Raw genomic sequence first — 18,716 nt, forward strand, 5'->3', positions numbered from 1 at the left:
TCACTGCAGCGGCGGGACGGGTCCCGTGTGACCGCGACACAAGAGACGCGAGGCCCGCGCCGCTCGGTTTAGGCTGGTGTAAACGCAGTCGCTCTTCCTGTGCTCCTAACGCTGTAGCTCGTGGCTGTTTCTGTGCCATCTGTCGGTGACGCTGCAATGACCTGCAGGTATTTAAGAGCCTAGGTTCCCATTGCAGTGTAAAGTGAATTTAAATAGCAAACAAAGAACTAAATTTCTCTTGACAGTCGTTAACGCTGAAGTTGTAGAATGGGTATCCCTGAGGCGAATTAGCGCTTTAACTTCAGTATTACTTGTTACTCAGAATTCAGTATAGTATTTCTGAGCTGTTGGAATAATTTGGGTTGTGTTCTCTTACCGCTCTGGGCAGGGTGGGTGCAGGAGCCTCAGGTGGGTCTTGTCAGAGGAATTGAGGCCTTTTGACTGAGCCCAGGGATTTATGCCGACCCGAGGAGCATAAATCAATTGAGTCTGCAACAATCCTTTTAGTTTCACCTTTTCTTTTGAAAAATGGTGTCATTGGTAGTCGTTAAACCTTTTGTATGCTGTAAGACGGAACCAGAAGGCAAAAGGATCCCCTTTTTATATGTACGTGATCATTACCTGTGAAACTAACACAGATGTGGAGCTCACAACTGAAAATCACATCCTTGACTTCAAGTTTTAGTGACTGTGATTCTGTTCTCTTCTATTAGAGCCAATAAGGAAAAACCTGATTTAATGGATTCAGCATTTCTGCCTTGTATATACTTTGTAAATCCCTTCAGTTGGGGTCAGTGTTTAGACGCTGAGGTAGTGAGAGAACTCTAAAACGTGAAGGTGCCAACAATGCATAGAGATAAATTTAGTCATATAAGTGAGAAAAACATGAGAATGTCTCAACTTTCTCCTTGAGCATGAAACGGGTGGACATTTCTCTGTTAATAGGAAGCATTGTTTTATTTTCTAGGTCAGGACAGAGTGTTCATCAAAGGTGGAGGTTACTGTGAGGGCAAGCGTGTCAATGGAGAAATTATGGGGAATGGATTTCAGTACTGGGCATCCACAGGTAAGTCTGTAACTACCAAAAAACCCAAACCCTGTCTCCTTAAAATTGGTAATATAAATATGTATCGCAAGCAGCCAAACTGATTTAGTCCAAGTTGTTGTACTTCCATGATGTTTATTGAAGAGTTCTGTTTTCCATATTTTCCATTGGCTCCTCGAGTTAGGCTGGGTTAACAGTCAGTCACTTCAGAAAGCTAATCAAATATCTCAGTGGTAGAAACAAGAAACATATATCATCAATTTTTGACACTAGTTTCCATCAAAAAGCTGTTCAGGTGACTAGAATTCAAGTACTACTTTTGTACATTCCTGAACCATAATAGGACACACTAAAAATCTTTTTAATGCATCACTTTTGGTTTTACAGACCAGAAGGAATATGATTTGTTAGCTTCAAAATAAAGACTATGTTTGTACATTTGTAGTCTTCATAAGACAGCAGTAATAACAAAAAAGTATTTGTTAATTATAAACTTCTAGGCTTTTATAATGTCTTATATTTGTTCTAAGTACCATATCACTTATTGTTGAAAGTTAAATGTATTAAGAAATTCAAGGTCGTTTGACACGGCTGTTTCTGTAGGTAACCTTCTTGTATATTTGTCACTTTGTGTGCACACAGTTTTGTGCCACTGGGTGTCTCTCTAGCATCTGTTTTGAGACTGATTTAGTAAATTCCTCAGGCTTACATTTGTTCAGTAACTGGGCTGCTCTGTAGGGTTGTAAGCATTTAGTACTATATTTAAGTTTACGCTGTGTATGTGCTCAGAAGCGACAAGATACTCTGCCTTGCCTTTGCCCACCCCCCCCCCCGGATAAAATCCTCGTGCTACTGATGACCGTCTTGTTGACGGATTATTTACATCATGTAGAAAGCGTGGTATAAAAGGCAGCCACTTAGTGCAAGTGTTCACTCTGCATATGATGCTTTCAAATTATGTAACAACATAAAACAATGAAAGCATAAGAGTAATTTTCTTCAGGCAAAAAAATAGGTTAAAGTTTTTTTAGCTGGTTTTTTTTTTTTTGACCTGTTACCATAGAGTTATGAAACAGCACCTTGGACATACTGAAGTAATCTGCTAGAGAAGAAAGAACATGGGCAAATATTTGAAGCTGCAAAGTATTCTAGATTTACTTCTATGTGATCTATGTGAATAGATTGAGTAATGGCAGGAATGTTGAATTTGTCTGTTTTTCCTCTTACGTTTTAACTGTAATAATGTCAGGGATAGATTTTTTAGATCAATCTTTTGCAAGTGATAAATTTTTAGTAAGTGGATGTTGTCAGTTAATAGCATATTGTAGGCTGTGAACCTTCAGAGATTCAGATCGATTGAATGTCCAGTAAACAAGCAATAATTGTAACTATATCAGCAGAGGAGTCCAATAATGAGCAACAACTGTGATTTATCTACTGCTTAAACATAAAACTATTTTCACAATGGGTAGAAATGTTCTCAAGAGATGCCAAATAGAAACTGTAACTGCGGTGGCCTGTCTGGCTTTCGTGCATTTGTATGTGCACACATTTGAGAATGAAAGATGACAATGAGATGCTAATGAAGTAAATTGCTCATTTTCTTCATGAAAGTGTTTCCTTTCTATGATTTCTCATTTCTGGCTGCTGCCTAGGTCCCAGTAAGCAGATGCTGTGCTCCATTCTGTCCCTGTTGCTGCTTCTTTGTGTGTTTTGGCTGTGTTTGGTTTGTCGTCTTTCCCAGAGGAAGGCCTGCTGTTAGATACACCTGTTAACCACACAGAACAGGTGGCAAGCCTTATGGGCTTCTTCACCTGCAGGCCTGTGTTCCCCCAAATCCATCTGAGTTACCTGTTTGGAAGTGCCACAGTTTCCGTTCTGATGCAAATTATTCCAATTACTTGAATTTCGATTGCTCAGAGCTATTCTGCGCACTAGTGGATAATATGAAATTGGAAGATACAGTAGGTCTTCCTGAATCTTGATTACATTCCAATATTAAAAAATCCAGCAAAATGCTATTCTCCTTATTATTTCTCCTTACTATTATCCTTATTCAGGGATCAAAAGCGATTAAAAGTTATTGTCTTTTATGTATATTAAGCCAGTAAAACAATTTGAGTGTCAATAACTTTCTGAAATGTTGTATAGAATCTCTGAAGTTTGAGGGAGAAATAAAACTTCATATGTCTTTTTACATAAACTGGTTTATTTTTGAGACTGTAGTTCTTGGGATAAACATTGATTTTCCCAGGTTCTAAAACCAGGCCATATTGTGTGAACTATCTGAACATATTCAGCCAGATGAGTAGTCAGGATATACATGAGTAACTTTTAAATACAGATCATAGAGCCATAGAATGGCTTGGATTGGAACGGACCTTAAGATCGTATAGCTCCAACCCCCTCTAGACACATCCCACTAGACCAGTGTTTGTCTAAATTAGCATCCACTGAGCCTGTATGCTGTAATGCCAGAGATTTTAATAAAGGAAAACATGGTTCAGTCATTGTTTGAATCTGTAAAGTAATTTTGACATGATATTTAAGATCAGGCTCATGCAAATAAGTTTCATGAATGGTTGAAACCAAATAATGAAAATGACTGAAAGCCTAAATCAGAGCATGTAGAAATTGTTGAGTGTAGATAAGTTGAGTCTAGAGTCAGGCAAGCTTGAATTTGAAATAAACAGAATTAATTGCAATAAAAATTGTAGTAGCCAGTAAATTGAAACCTAGAAACATCATCATGTAACTGAGCTACATGTGAATTTACTACTGTTTAAGTTATTTTCTTAGAACTAGTTGTTGTGAAGTTATCTCTCATGATGAATAAATTCTTAACATCTCAGGTTTTTTAAACTCATTGAGTCATGATAACCTGTTTACACAGGCTGTTGCAGAAATGAATTAATATGATATATGATCTTGTGAAATTACCACTGTTAGAGTACTAAATGTTCTTATTTATTACCTGAAACGTTTAATTGTGGTTTAAATAAATCCCATATAAGCCCATTTACTTTAGAGTTTAGAAACAATCTACCACTGCAGCATGCAGTTACTGGAATAAATTCCTTATTACTGATTACTGGGATAGGAGGATATCTGTGTTGATACTTAGTTAGTGATAAACATCTTTGTCTTCACTGGTTACTATTCTTCATGAACTTTATTTCTGTTTTGGCCTCAATGGGTAGGTTGCAGTGTCGTGTGTTGTAGGTCTCTGAATCACAGAAAACACAGGGCCTTACTGAAACTCAAGGATTTAGTTTTGTTTAAAGCAGAATTCTGTGTTCTAGTTTAAAACCAAAACCAAGCACAAACAAGAGAACCCCCACAGCACAATACAGTCCATCACTGGAAGCTTGTAGCTTTTTCTTATCTGCTTCCTGCTCCCCTTTGTTTGTGTACTAACTGGTAGCTCTTTTTCTGGAGGCCTCTGTGTCACTCTGGTTGTTCACGCCTTTGTTTCTCTGCATAAATGTGTGATGTATAGATAGTGCTTATGTGGACGTCAGCATTTCCAAACCTTGCATGTGTTGCATTGCTAAGCAACTTTTAGCAACACTTATCTCTCATCCTTATGCCATCTGGAAAAGAGAATAAGACAAGGAAATGTGCCAGAGAAAGACAAAGGCACATCTAAGAAAGAGGTGGCTTAATTACTGAAGAGAATGAGTGACATTAATAGTAGGCAATCATCAGAATTGATTGAAAGCAAGTACAAAGCCTTTACAGGTAGTGATAAGGAACCACTGAGATAGGTTGCATATTTTATACTCCCTGGCCTTCTTCCTTCCCTAGAGGAAGCAGTACCCAGCCGAATCCTATTGCATATTTAAATGCAGTGGTGCAGGATGAAGGCCCCTGTGACTTCAGTACAAAATGTGGATACAATTCCAGTCACAGTGAGTTTTTTCTTGACCTGGTTGTTACATACATTCAGGAGGACAACTAGGACAACTACTGACTACCCTTTCCATTGGGCAGAGAAGATTGTGAAAATACTTGTGGAGCTTGGATCTTGAGTACTACTAACAGTGCTGCTGTCATTGAGATGACTGCTGAGATAGTGTTGTGCGCTTTGAAGTGATGGAAGGAATAGGTCAAAGCAAGTAGGATCAGAAGCATATTCCCAAAGAACTGCTTTGTCTTTGCTTTTATCTTCTAGCTTACATCTGTAATTGCTACCCATCTGGAGTTTCAACTGGGTTCACACAGTTTAGCGTTACAGTAGTGCTTTATTTGGCCCCTCTGCTGTTATTACATGAAAAGCTAGATATCCAACTTAATAGAAGAATGATCACTTTAGATTTTGAATCTCTATTTCCTTATGTATTCTTAACATTGAAAGAATGTTGTCTGATGCTAAACAGGATTTAGTACCACGTAAAACAAGTGACATTTGTTACGGAGTTGTTTTACTTCCTATGCCTGGACTTTAGGCTGGACTTTGACCATTGTCGGATTATTTCCTTATCAGTTTCAACTCCAAACTCCTCCCAAGATATGGGAACAAACTCAGACTAATTTTCAGTGCCAGCTCTGTGCTTCAAGATGCATACTACAGTATACAATACTATATGTTCTTTTCACATCTGACACTGAACCTGGTATTCCTGATTGTCTCCTTCCCTGTCCTGTCAGCAAATACCTGTGAAATATTTGACAAATTTTCCTATCCTTCCCTAGTATAGGACCACACAAAGAAATGTTTACTGTGCTGTTGGATAATGTTAGTGAAACTGTGGCTGTGAACTAATCATCTCAAGATTATACTGTGTTGAAAGGGTATACTAGAAAAACTGCCCGTTCACCATGACGTAACACTCCGTTGCACGCTTACATGTGCGAGTTTAACTTTGCTAGAAACTTTTAATTGGCTCATACCTAAGCTACTGTGGTATTTGGCTTTGCAGCCTCAGGAATTTTTAAACTTTTGTGTGAAGGGTATGGCTTGGGTGAAATGCAGTCCAGATTTACATAACCAAAGCTTTTTGGAATTGAGTTTGGTACACTATTTCACTTTTCACCATCTTAAAAAAGCAAAATAATGTGTGATCCTGTATGTGACAAAGCAGTTATTCATTCTTGCCATGTAATTTAATGCAATGTAATATATGAACTGAAGGACCTCACATAATAGTATCCCACAGTAACAAACCTTGGGCAAGAAATGTTTGATTCTCCCCCCTTTCCCCTTTAGAGGAGTACATAATCCTTGATGGTTGTGTGGTCTCCTATTCAACTTTTCACACAAGTGTTGGAAGGGTATTTATAAAAAGTCCTGAGGACCACCCACTCTGCTATTGAACATTGGCTGAAATAATCCCTTCTTTATAATTTAGCTGTGGTGTTGTCGAAATTTAAAATCCGTGTGTATTCCTGTTTAAAGGGGCAGTGGAGAAATGACGTATTCAATGAGTGGGGAGCTATAGTTAATTGTTCTGGTGACATCTGTGATGGACTGTGGATCAATGGCTCCCCTGCTGGTACGTACATTCATTATGCTCTCCAGTTATTAACAAGTCTTTGGCATAATGCTTTGGTTGCCCCTCTTTTGATTAATATGATCTGACTATAGTGTTTCGCATCCTCTGAGTACTCATTTCTCCTGGAATGCATAGTTCTCTGGACAAGGGGATGACTATTTGACCGAGACCTTTCTGCAGGGAGGGAGCTGTTCTCTCAAATTAAACATGAAGGTAGACTGAGGTAACAAATATTCTCGCAATGGATTTTTATTCTTGCACAAGGGAGAGGTTTTTGGGTTTAATAATGTGGATTTTTAATTTTAAAGTAAAAGTATTTTTGAATTAGTAAATTGGAAGGGTAGCAAAAGAGACAAACTGTGTGTGTGCATGATGGGATGCATGTGTATAAGACAGTAAGCCCAAATAGTTTAAATTATGTCATTGGAAATTGTAAAGAATTGCTCAGCAGGTTATAATTTCTTAAGCACAGAGCAGAAATGAATCCTGTCATAATGCAAAGATGTGGACTCAATAGCTTAATAGAAATCTTTTCTAATCCAATTGACTTCTGCATGAGGGTACTGTTTACACAGGGTATAGTAGTTCCAACTGGAGTGTAGCTCATCAAGAGGTGCTCCTAAGTAGATTTTAGTATTGCCTCAATCAGATATGAATGTATTGCCACAAAAGTGATCCAAAAAACTTGAGATGCCGTACATATGTATGTACTCTTGGTGTCAAGCAGCAAAACACATGGAATGGAACTAAGATCTGTGCAGCAGCCCATCCTAAGTATATTTGCATGTCATAACCTCTACTGTCAGATGTTAATAAGACTCTAAAAATGAAATATTTAATAAAAAAACCCAGAAGAATATAATTCACCTGATTGATTTCCATCTCTAATATTTGGCATACTTGTAACGCTAGGTCATCTTTTCTGAACCCAGAATAAAAATGTTCTTTTTTAGAAGCACTTCCTCTAAAGGAATAAGTTATAGGTTTCGTAAGTCCCACAGTAAAAAGCTGCTTTAATCCAGTCAAAGTTGATAGTAATCAAAATTCATAGCTGTGTTCAAACCCTGTAAAATGTTGCAATGGTCTGTTTTGTGATTAGTTAGCAGATGTTAACTTTAACAGTCCTTTTTTTCTGGCACTGTAAGCTGAACAATAAGGAATTGAATAGGTCTTAAAGAAATCACTACACAATCATGGAAGTATTCTCTTCAGATTACTATAAGGATATATTTGAAGAGGGAAAATTTGTTCCACTCCTGTTCATTGGGTACTTAGAAGACTTAATTTTCCCTTTTCTCAGCAGTGCAATCATTTACATTCTGTATTAGGGAAGAGTGATATTCCTGTTTATCACCAAACCTTAATTGTTTTTTCAGTCTTTTTAAAATGCATTTTTGTGGAAGTCAAGGTTATTCTCAGGACTTCAGTTTAAAGTAAATGTCCAGAGAAGTATTTCAGGCAGAGTGATAGCTTGGCTTCTGTGACAAAACAGCTTTCCTTAAAAGGAGTGATCCCCTTCCTTCTAGCAGACAGGTTCACTTTAACATCATGATTGTCCAAGCCAAGTATGGATGATACTGTTTGCTCTTTGTGAGACATTCACCTCCACAAGGACTGTTGACCCTGGATGTCTTGGGCAGCATTTCAGCTACAGAGTTTTTGCTAGCTTTCTGTTGGAACTTTGCATCAAATTTATCTACTAAACCTTCTTCTCCTGTTCCCCAAAATCAAAGTGAGAATTTTACAGGTACTTAATGCCAGAACCTGCTGTCCTGAGTCCGTTCTTTAATAAGCAACATAAAGATAAAATTATGAGCAAAATTTTACTCTTCCTATGGAGTCTGAGGTGTGAGAAGGAGGAGGGGGATGTAGGTTCACCCAGTCTCAAAGTAGATATTTCTCTTGCAGCCTGTGGAAGTTCTGGAGGAAACCATGGTGGAGCAAATGTTTCTGTGAAGAGGACCACAGTGGAACAGATACTAACACTGCAGCCCATGAAGAAGGACCCCATGCCAGAGCAGGTGGATATTTCCTAAAGGAACTGCAGCCCATGGGACAGGTTCTACTGACAGGAGCTGTGGCTTATGGAGGGCTGATGCTAGAGCATGGTTAAAATGTGAGGAGAAAGGAGCAGGAGAGAGGGGCTGTTATGGACTCACACAACTTCGCCATTCCTCATATGCTTTGTTGTAGTTATCAGCCATTTACTTTATTTGATGCTGCTGGACAAAGTAGAGAGTTCTGATACCTTTTTAAGAAGTACAGAGAGGCTTATACTCTTAATCTTTTCCAGGACTTGTAATGTTGTGACACAGTAACAGTAAGAGATAGTTAATACATGATTGTGATATACTAACTCCTTACTTCTTGTTCTTTTGATGATCAGCTATGAGCAGTTGTCATTTGGAGATCTGGGCTGGCACTGGAAACCACAAAGCCCCATCAAGTTCTGCTACCAACCTCTTTGAGTTGATTGAAGAAACCGAGAGGAAAACAGTTAACTTCTGTGTACGTAGTCTGGGGAAGAGTCAATTTCATTGTGTATTTCCCTTGATTAATATATGTATTCAGTAATCTAAAACCAGGTAATTGGTTTGCCAACTTCATAAATTACAGCAAAGGTACAAGCGTTATAACCTAAACATAGTAGCAGATAACTTTTTCTAGATGCTGAGGTGGTTTTATGTTTCACGTACACTTCTATAGTGTAATATTCAGCCTTTGAAGAGTGCAAGTTGTTTGCTGCCCTCCCCTGCCCCTAACTGGTGGCTTCTGACTATTCAAGGTAAGATCCTCTAATTGAGCAAATAATACACCATGCTCTGTCTTCAATCTGGGAACACAAAAATCATCCTTCTAAATACGGATTTGTGATTCTTTAATAATTGATTTCTGAAGTATTGATAAATCCACTCGAGTCTCTGGAAACTGCTGAATGTCAGTACTTCTAAAAGGCCAAGAACCTTTAAATCTCATTGAAGTTTGTTAACAAAATCTCACCCAGCAATTTGTTTCTCTGCATATTTTTATAGCAACAATTTTCTTTTTTTTTTTTCCTGTCAAAGATAATAGCTGATGTCAGAACTGTAAATATTCCACAGTAGTTATTTGAAGTACAGTACCAGATGAAATTGAATCTACTGTGAAATTTTTCTTTGAAGCTGTGAAACTTGATTCTCTGTTTATTAGGGAAGTCACTGCTTTCAGTTTGTGTAGCATTTCAACAGAACTTGGAAAATAGAAGGGGTAACCTAAATGAATTATATAGCCTCATTTGTCATCTGTATCTCCAGTTTGACAAAATCTAATGAAGTTGTTGGAGAGGTAGTTCTTAATGTATGTCTTCTGCTGTATACCAAACTTTAAATTTATATACTGAGTACCTAGTGATTGTCATGGTGAATTTATTCTTGTATTTGCACTTAAGATTTAAAAACCTATCAGCATAAATAAACAAAAATGTCAAGACTATTTTCTTTCATTGGATCTGAGTGTATAAGGTGTCTTGACATATGTGCATCTGGAAACTGGGAACTGAAATCCACTGTTTCTTTCACTAGCAGTTCTGGATTTGACTGGCTGATTCACCAGTCCCTAAGACACATAGGGCCAGAACCTGGAACTGATACCAGTATGGAGATGGAAATGCTTCAGGCAGTCAGCATGGTAAGTAAAGGTAATGGATTGACTGCTCAGCTTCTTCGTTAACTGAAAAATGAAGAAGTATCTTTGCATAGTAGTAAAGTAACTCTAGAGTATAAAAAACTGCCTTGGTAATACAAAAAGGCAGTTCTCAAATGAATTGTTTTCAGCACAGAGTGCTAAATGTCTCATAATAAACAAAAAAAAATGACACTGATTCCACTTTGCAGGCGAAATCTGTCCCGCCTAGGGTTTCTTTTCATTATTTTAATCAGGTGAAATGTACTGGTGTGCAGCAAGATCAAAAGCATTCAAGTAAGTTTCTACAGTCTTAATTCATTTACCAAGAATCAAACGAGGCCTGAAATTTGAACCTGGAGTCCAGATTCACTCAATTTGAGAAATACTGCCAGGACTTCAGGTGCTTCTGGAGGCAACTTTGACTGGCATGTGAAACATCAGCATTGAAACATCAGAATTGACACAGTCTTACTCTGTATCCATAACATTAAAAGACAATACTTTCTGTTAAGTTCCTAATTGCAACAAAAAAAAGTGTAAGAAGGAAAAGGAACCCCACAAAATACTTCTGGCCATGTAATAAATCAGAAGAGTAGGTGACTTTGATTTTTAAGCTTCAGATTTGTTGTTTCTGAGGAGGCTTTTTGTTGGCCACTTGGTAGCTGGGGCTCTAAAGGTGACTGTCCCAGTTATGTGTTACATTGTGGAAAAACAAGCAGTTGCTTTTGCAATCCATGTGCAAATCCTGTCTGTGACTCATGCAATTTAATCAATTAGAAACAAAATATCTTGTGACTCCCTGGATGGGGTACCATATGTTGCAATAGAAAGAAGAGTGGTTTTAGAGTAGGCATTTAAGTGTTTTTGGAAAGGTGACGTCACAGTTGAAGATGTGTTTTGCTTAAAATAGTAGGACTTTGAAACAAAACCCAGTGATTCTTCCACATAGATTGCTGAGCTGATAGTTTTGGGGATTCAAGGCATCCTGTTGTTACAGGCAGGCAGCCATTGTTCTCTGCAGTGTCACTACTTGGCTATGCTGTTTGTGTGTGTGTGTGTGCTTGTCCTGCTGATCCGTTTCGTTGTGCCTTTCAGGGGGATGGAATAATGGATGTACAAATGACTGCTATATTTTCATAATTTTGCAATACTTTTCTGTCCTGTAAAAAGATGGAACAAAGTGACTTAAGAGCCTTGCACACGTTCACCCTCAGCATCCCTTGTCTCCAGCTGTCCCACCTTGATTGTTTTGGTTCACACTGGCTTGCATAATTTGCAAAAAATTACTAGTTCAGTTTTCTGTCCTTTTTTTACTGTCCTTTTTCAGTTGTTTTTAACTCAGTAAGTGTGTCTCACTTATTTTGACACCTGAAGTATTAAAGATATCCCCAAATTACCAGCATTAAATAAGTACATCCTCCTTTTGGTTGGCTTATTGCAAGAGCATTTCCTTACCAGATCTCAGGGTCACACGCAACAGTAGTGTTCTTCCTTTCGTGGGACAATAAATCAGATTGTTCAGAGTTCTGGCACAGTATTTCCAGGCATCCTTCTTCCACAAAAAGGAATTCTTAAATTGAATTTTGAAGTGTTCCATTGAGGTCATGCCTAGAGTGATTTCTTCATATGACAGTGTGTGTTTCTGAGTGTCTATGGCAGACAAGTGACTTTTCAGTGTTACCTAATTGTCCCTGATTTCAGTGAATGGATTATCTGGGACACTGCAATAATTGGTACTGAAGGGCAGGTTAGATGAAGTGAAGCACATGGGGTGGAAAGAGTGGGGAGAGATGCCAAAGAGACTAGAGGAAGGAAGGAGGGAAAAAAAGAAAAGGAAAAAAAAAAAGACTAGAAAGAGGAACACTTGAAGAGCTATTGAAAGATTCTTTTCTCAGGCTGTTGTCTTACTGATTTCTCTTCTGATTCTTCCCATTTCTACTTTTGGAGAGAAACGTTGGCTGGCTCTCAAAATACTTTGGGATATTTTGATATCGGAATACTTCTGCCGATAAGTAAATGATGAGATCCTTGAAGCTTTCATGCATCACTGCCTGTAGTATGGATATAATCATGCAATGATGAAGAATCATCTTTTTATCCAATATTGATGAACTGTCAGTGAAAGAGTTCCAAGAGGTTTTGTTGTTTAGTAATAATGTATATGTAGCTATTGTTTAAATATGGATTTTTTTCCATATTTCAAATAGGTAATGGGATCCACAACCAGGAAAGATATATTAGATGTCACTTGACTGGAAAGCCACTTCAGTCACTAGTTACTAACATCTATCTTAGGCTTACAAATGAATTTCTAGTAGCTTCATGATGTTGGGCAAGTAAGTAAGCTTGGTATCAATGCAGCTCTTTGGGTTTGTTTTTTTTTCTTAGTGCTATTGATGTCTTTTTACAACGTTTTTTGTTTCAGTATTATTTTCCAAGACACTTTTTAGAAAATATTATAATGACTGCTTAAAAGTAGGCTTTGAAACCTTACTCAATGGACTTAGAGTAGCAATGTTACCTTGGTTGTTTGTTACACTAATGGAAGCAATGCATGCATATTGAGGGATGTTCACTCTATTCTTGTTGTTATTACAAGATATCACAGTGTAATAAAGATAGAAATTTCTGGGCACTGATATCAGTGACTTAAGGTTGCTCAATGTCCGGCTTGTTGTAATTCTGCTGTTTTACATTTGCTTCATATCATCACTTTTCTGCTGCATCAGCTAAAATATTTTTCATATTTGTCATTGAAGAAGGTTATTGTGCTACGTGTCTTAAATTTAGGAGGATTTACAAGGCTGAGTAACAAGCTTTCAATTGAAACCAGGGCTAGGAATGTACAGAGCGTTTGTATGAAGCCAGCTCAAACGTATCGCTGCTTCATTGTTCAAAAGATTGGAAGTGTAAAAAGTTCAGGTTTTGGCTCTTACTGTTTTTATAAGTGCTTAGCCTTAAGTGTTCTGTTGTCTAATTCAACCTTATCACTATTACATACTTTTTCTTCCTTCACTCACTAGTTCCACTGACATCCACTAAAAGAGTATTTAATTAAGATACTTTTTTGGAGGTTCATTATGGCTGAATGGATTCCCATCTTTCTATTTAGCGTTGTATTCAATTGATAACACTGGATTTGAATGAGGAACAAAACACAGTCAGGTGAAGGAGTAACTGATAATTTTAGTTGGTCGTTTAAGCAGAAAGATCATAGAGGGGGAAATTTTTGTGCCACTGCATGTTTAAAATGCTTGGTTTGTAATAGTGTTAAAGTTTTCATTATGGCCTTGATAATTTGGGAGAATACATATTAACCTGTAACAGAAATAATTTGAACATAAATGTTTGGGGATTGTCCTTTTATTGGCAGCACTCAACTTGATTCGTTGGAGTTTTGGATTCATCAACAGAAGGAAAGTTTGCAATGAGAGAGATTTATCTCTTGCAGGAATTTGTACATTGAAACTTACCAAAGGGGAGAGCAAATATGATGATTTATCTCAGGAGCATGCAGGAGGGCTAAGCCAAACATGCATCTTTTCATATGTGCTTGGACATGTTACAGTGTAAAGATTTGGAGTGGCTTTATAATGCCAAAGCAGGGTGCCTGGGAAAAATGTTCTGTTTTCTCCCCACTATTTCTTATCCAAAAAGCCCTTTTTAGGCTGTTTGACAAAAGTGAATGTGTAACTTAATGCAGGAACAGCATCAAATAACACACAGGCTGTCATATGTTAGTTAAGGGGGGGGGGGGGGGGGGGGGGACACGACAGTTACCATAACAACTGACTCACCACTTGTATTTTCAAGAGAGAGAATACCTTAAAAAAAAAATGGAACAGGTCAGTCACTTGCAAGTTAGGAGTGTTTTCAGTGGAAGAGCATGAAATGGTTTTTCCTGGATGCAAGAATGTTTGGGTTTTTTTTCCTTATTCAAGGAAGGTTTTGATATCAGAAGTAAGATTACGCTCTCAGATGATCATCTCCATTACAGGAAGCAGCAGCAAGTATGTTTAAAACCAAGCCCAAACCCCGAATACTTGACTTGTAATCATATTAGGGAATCCTCTGGAGAGCTGACCACACAGAATGTGTATTTTGCAGTGGAGCACCACCACTCTCAGGTGCCTTCCCTTTTTTGAGATTTACTCTTTTGGTTTGTTTTTTTTTAAACTTGAAGACTCGCAACAATCTTCATTTTGATTCCATGTTGAGGACCTGATTCTGCTCATATTTGAAGTCAGGAAGAGTTTTACATTTGACATCTGTCTTTGCATGATCAAGTCTGAACATGATTTCTAAATACCTGCATGATTTTAAATCTACTACTGAAATAATGAAAAGATTACTTTAACAGACCTGAAAGAAAGAGGTTGAATGGTTCCTCAGCTGCCTCTGTAGCAGCTGGAATAAAATATTACTAATGCTCATCCCAGATCTCTGTTATATTGCCATGGTTTTAAGTGAACATCTGACAAAAATTGTCATCTGAAGCCCTGTTACAGGTACCTACAGAAATAACTGTTCATTTTCAGTATTTGTTGTATTTGCAGAGTAGTTACTATAATTTTGTAGTCTTACTATTAAGATTCACTAAAGTATGCTATATTAGGAAATCTTTGGTAGGGGGGATAAGTCCTGTTCGTTCTAGAACGTGTAAAACTTGTCGACCTGGCTCACCTTTTAAACACTTTAGTACACAGACTTACAGAAATACATCTAAAAAGAAGTAATTATGAAAAGCATCTTCCAGTACTGTGTTGAAATAGCTACATTTGTTCCATTCCTCTCTGTAATCTCATTTCACAACAATGGGGCAACAAGGTGATGATTAGCATGTTTGCTGATTCTGCAATTAGAAGCCTTGGGCTAGTCCTGAGCACGCTGATTCCATTAGACTTGTGAGGAGTGCTGGAGATGGCTCAGTAATTGTGATAAAAGGGGTCCCAGCGTGTGTCGAGCACATCCACGGTAACTCAGTTTAATGAGGCATCAATTTAGAGTTAGAATCTCACAGTACAAGTCTGCTTTACTACAGTCTATAGCCTATGATATCTTTCCCAGGTAATTACTTTATTCTGAGACTTGTTAATTCTGTTTTTTAAAGATAAATTACTGGGTGGGAAAGGAATTAAGCTTTCATGCAAAAGTTCTTTCTACAGTTTAAAAAGTTTATCTACATCCGAATTTCCTGTGTGACCATTTATCTTGTCAACAAAAGACGCACAGGACAACTAGATAAAACTTCAGATTTATCAAGCGTGCACTTCTACTGAAGATGCTTCTTGCTGGTCTTATCAAATTCAGTGCTATGATTTAGTACTTCTAATGAGCAAACTTTCTTTGTTTTCTGCTTGTAACTTCAGTCCAAACCACACCAAGCTCTGCTCCAAAGCAGTATGAAGACCAGATTATTTTACTGTTAGTTTTGAACTTCCCCTGGTAGTTGCACAGAAGTAGAAGCTGCTTCTGAAATTATATTGGTGGTGATGTAGTGATGACCTTTTGAGAAAAGTGCTGGTGGAGTTCAGTTGAGTCCAGAAGCTTTCAGCACACTGGATTTTGACTTCTCTAAATATTTCTCTAAATTTTGAATTGTGACCCTAGCACAGGATCATTCTGAGCCCTCATCAGCAGAGTGCTCATTTTGGTTCAAAGCTTAAGAAAATAATAAAAAAAAAAAACTGAAACGCTTTCCTTTCTTTGGGTCTTGGGTCTGTTTTGTTTTAAACTTTCAGATTGGCTGCTTGACGTTTTGTTTCAAAGAAAAGCCAAGCTCACACATGTGGAAGATTGCCAGATCCTCTAATCCCTATTTTAGTTAAATTACAGTACCCGGATTTCGATAACAAAGTGCATTGATTTTATATTCAAAAAGATTTTTATATTTAGTCTGTTAACCTTTTGTAATTCCCACCCACAGCTTTGAACTGCAGAACATTTTGATGCTAATTGTTGTCAGGAGGGTATCTGCCATGGCCCCTTGGCAATTGAAACCCATTGAATTGTAATGCAGGTGCGGGTAATTGCCCAACTGTTGTGGTCTGGCTCCAGCATGTATGTCTCAAACAATTCCTTTCAAATTGGGTTTGAGAACACTTAAAAAAAAAAAAATCCTATATTTGAAGATAATCTCATATCAGAGTTACAATAAAGAAAAATTTAGGAAGAAGTTTTCCTCTCATTTGTAAGAGTTTTACATACTTACAGTTTTAAAGCAGCCTTCACTGTGGCAGACTATAAGGTTCAACAGCTATTGTGGAGTGTTTAAAATGTCAGTTAGTGCCTTTGGGTTTGGATATTTATAGGAATCTGGTAGTTTCTGAAAGTATGGTTCGTTGCTGTAACACCGTAATCCAGTGAGTATGACATGGGAGAGGGAGGGGAAAAGAGTGTTTGTGATCATCTGAGTGATATCAGATTACTTTCTTCTAGCCTTGCTTTTCTCAGTATGAAATAATGATGCTTTTCCTTTAAAGATCTCAAAACATTGAGTCTAATTTGAACCTATGTTATAGCCAACAAAAATCTGTCCTACAATCTTAGTGTGCATCTGTGTGTGTGGTTTCTACCCTTAAGGAAAACTTAATGTTCTTTATTTCACTAGAATCTTCATTCCATTCTTCACAAGATCTACATAGTGCAGAGTTAATGATTATGCAATAGTACTTTGTTTGGAATACACAATATGCTAAAGTGCTGCCTGGGAAAATATTTTAAATACAGAGTAGTCATTACTTTTATTAAATGATTATAATTTTAGTGGGTTTGATGAACCCTCCCTCTGAGTGAGGTCTTTGTTTCCGCAGAGTGCTTTAATATGGATGAGAGTCATTCTCATGAGAAAAATCTTTGCTTAACTAAAGTTACTATGCACAGAAAGAAGGTAAATTTAGGGTCAAAAATAGGAGCTTTTTGTAGCCTTCCCTGTAAGGCGTGTGTGTATGTGTTTTTTTTCTAATTAAAATCATTTTAATTCAATATTAATTTCCAAAGATTAAATTAAAAAAGGTGTTCTAACAGTTTAAAGGTGGTGACCAGTGGTGGTGAAAAGCCATTTCTGGAAGTTGGAGTTCCAGGTTCCTGCCTGGGAGCGTGTCTCTTGCAGCAGGACAGGATTCAGGATTTGGGATGGGCTGGCTGGTTTGGCTTTGTGCTTGCTGTAAAAGCTTTGCTGTGGAGATGTAGCTACATAACTGCTATGGTAAAAGTGATTTACCCCAGTGGGTTTGCAGTTGGAGTACAAGATTCACTGCTGTTTCTTCATGCCCCTTTATAGTTGTTTGTGTGCACCCAAGTTACCGAAGTTCTAGGGATCTGGACGCTTTTAGCTTCACCCCGAAATGGTTGATTTGGCTCATTTTGAAGCAAAACGAATTAATTTTGCAAATGCAAGAAAAGATTCTGTGGAGGTTCCATTACCTTGAGTGTAATATTTCACGTCTCTTAGGTTAATTCTGGGGAGTGAACCCTGGCTGGAGCTGTAAACTTGGAATTCTTCTTGACTCAGCCTTAGTGGTTCAGGATTTGGGGGATTCTGTTTGCTCATACTACAGTTACACAAGTGCTAGTAGCAGTCGTTTTCTCTTACTTGAAGTATTGCAATGCAGGAGTATGCTGAAAAGGTCTGTGGCAAGAGAGCTCAGGCTCAACAGCATGAACTAAGGATAACAGAATCCTTAGCTATGAAATGCATTGGGTTTTGTCAAATTAGCCGAAAAACTTGCTCTGACATACTAGCAGGTTTTTGTTAATTGAAGTTAGCTTTGCAAGGTACTCATGGAACAGGATTTTCTCAGTTAACAGTTGATTTCAGTCTTGGTGCCTTTGTGGTTTCATGTTTTTCACTCAGCAGTAAAAGCGAACTATTTGTTAACTGTGTCATCTGTGTTTTACATCATGGAAGTTTGGGGTTTGCTGTTGGAAACACAATGTGTTTTCCTTATGGAAGCTGGCGGTCTAGCTGTGTGTGGTTGATTTTTATTACAGGTAATTTGAACACCATTTTCTAACATAGGCTGTCTTTTTAAAGTGGCACTGAGAAATAAATTCACCTAGTAATTGTTTTACAGTGTGTGTGTCTAGAAAAGGGGAGTTGATAGAATACCTGTTTTGGAATGTTACTGGTTTCCCAGACAGGATTTATGATGGAAAAGGACAAAACTAAGCAGTACACAGGGCAAGGCACAGATTCCCACCTACTATACTGTAATGTAATGCTACCTGCGCAATTTGCACCTGATAGAGCCCTTTCAAGGGACAGAAATGGACAACTTAGCCATGATATTTTATTCTGGTGGCATCATATTAGGTTGATATAAAATGCAGTGTTCTTCTGAACAAAATTGTAACCCAGATGACAACAGCCTCTCGTGTATTAGCAGCCAGGTGTACCACAGAAATTGTTTAACATTTGTTAGAAGGAATGTTTATATAAAATATGAATATCAACTTATATTTATGTCATATATGTAATTCATCTAATGCACAAGCCTTTCACTGCTGTTGTT

At 37.7% G+C, this 18,716-nt stretch overlaps 1 long non-coding RNA gene across 1 annotated transcript in view; it reads left to right on the forward strand.

The window, feature by feature from the left end:
* The first annotated feature begins 74 nt into the window (after nt 1-74).
* LOC134161602 (uncharacterized) overlaps nt 75-18,716 on the forward strand; it is a 118,887-nt gene continuing 100,245 nt past the window's right edge. The window contains exons 1-8 of the long non-coding RNA XR_009964047.1: nt 75-167; nt 968-1,066; nt 6,444-6,540; nt 6,633-6,763; nt 8,449-8,561; nt 8,927-9,048; nt 10,101-10,206; nt 17,016-17,092. This is a non-coding gene — a long non-coding RNA (uncharacterized LOC134161602). The remainder of the gene's footprint in view (nt 168-967; nt 1,067-6,443; nt 6,541-6,632; nt 6,764-8,448; nt 8,562-8,926; nt 9,049-10,100; nt 10,207-17,015; nt 17,093-18,716) is intronic.

The sequence above is a fragment of the Pezoporus occidentalis genome, unplaced genomic scaffold, assembly GCF_034315485.1.
Source record: "Pezoporus occidentalis ecotype Australia unplaced genomic scaffold, CSIRO_AGI_Poc_V1 ctg176, whole genome shotgun sequence".
Classification (NCBI taxonomy): domain Eukaryota; kingdom Metazoa; phylum Chordata; class Aves; order Psittaciformes; family Psittacidae; genus Pezoporus; species Pezoporus occidentalis.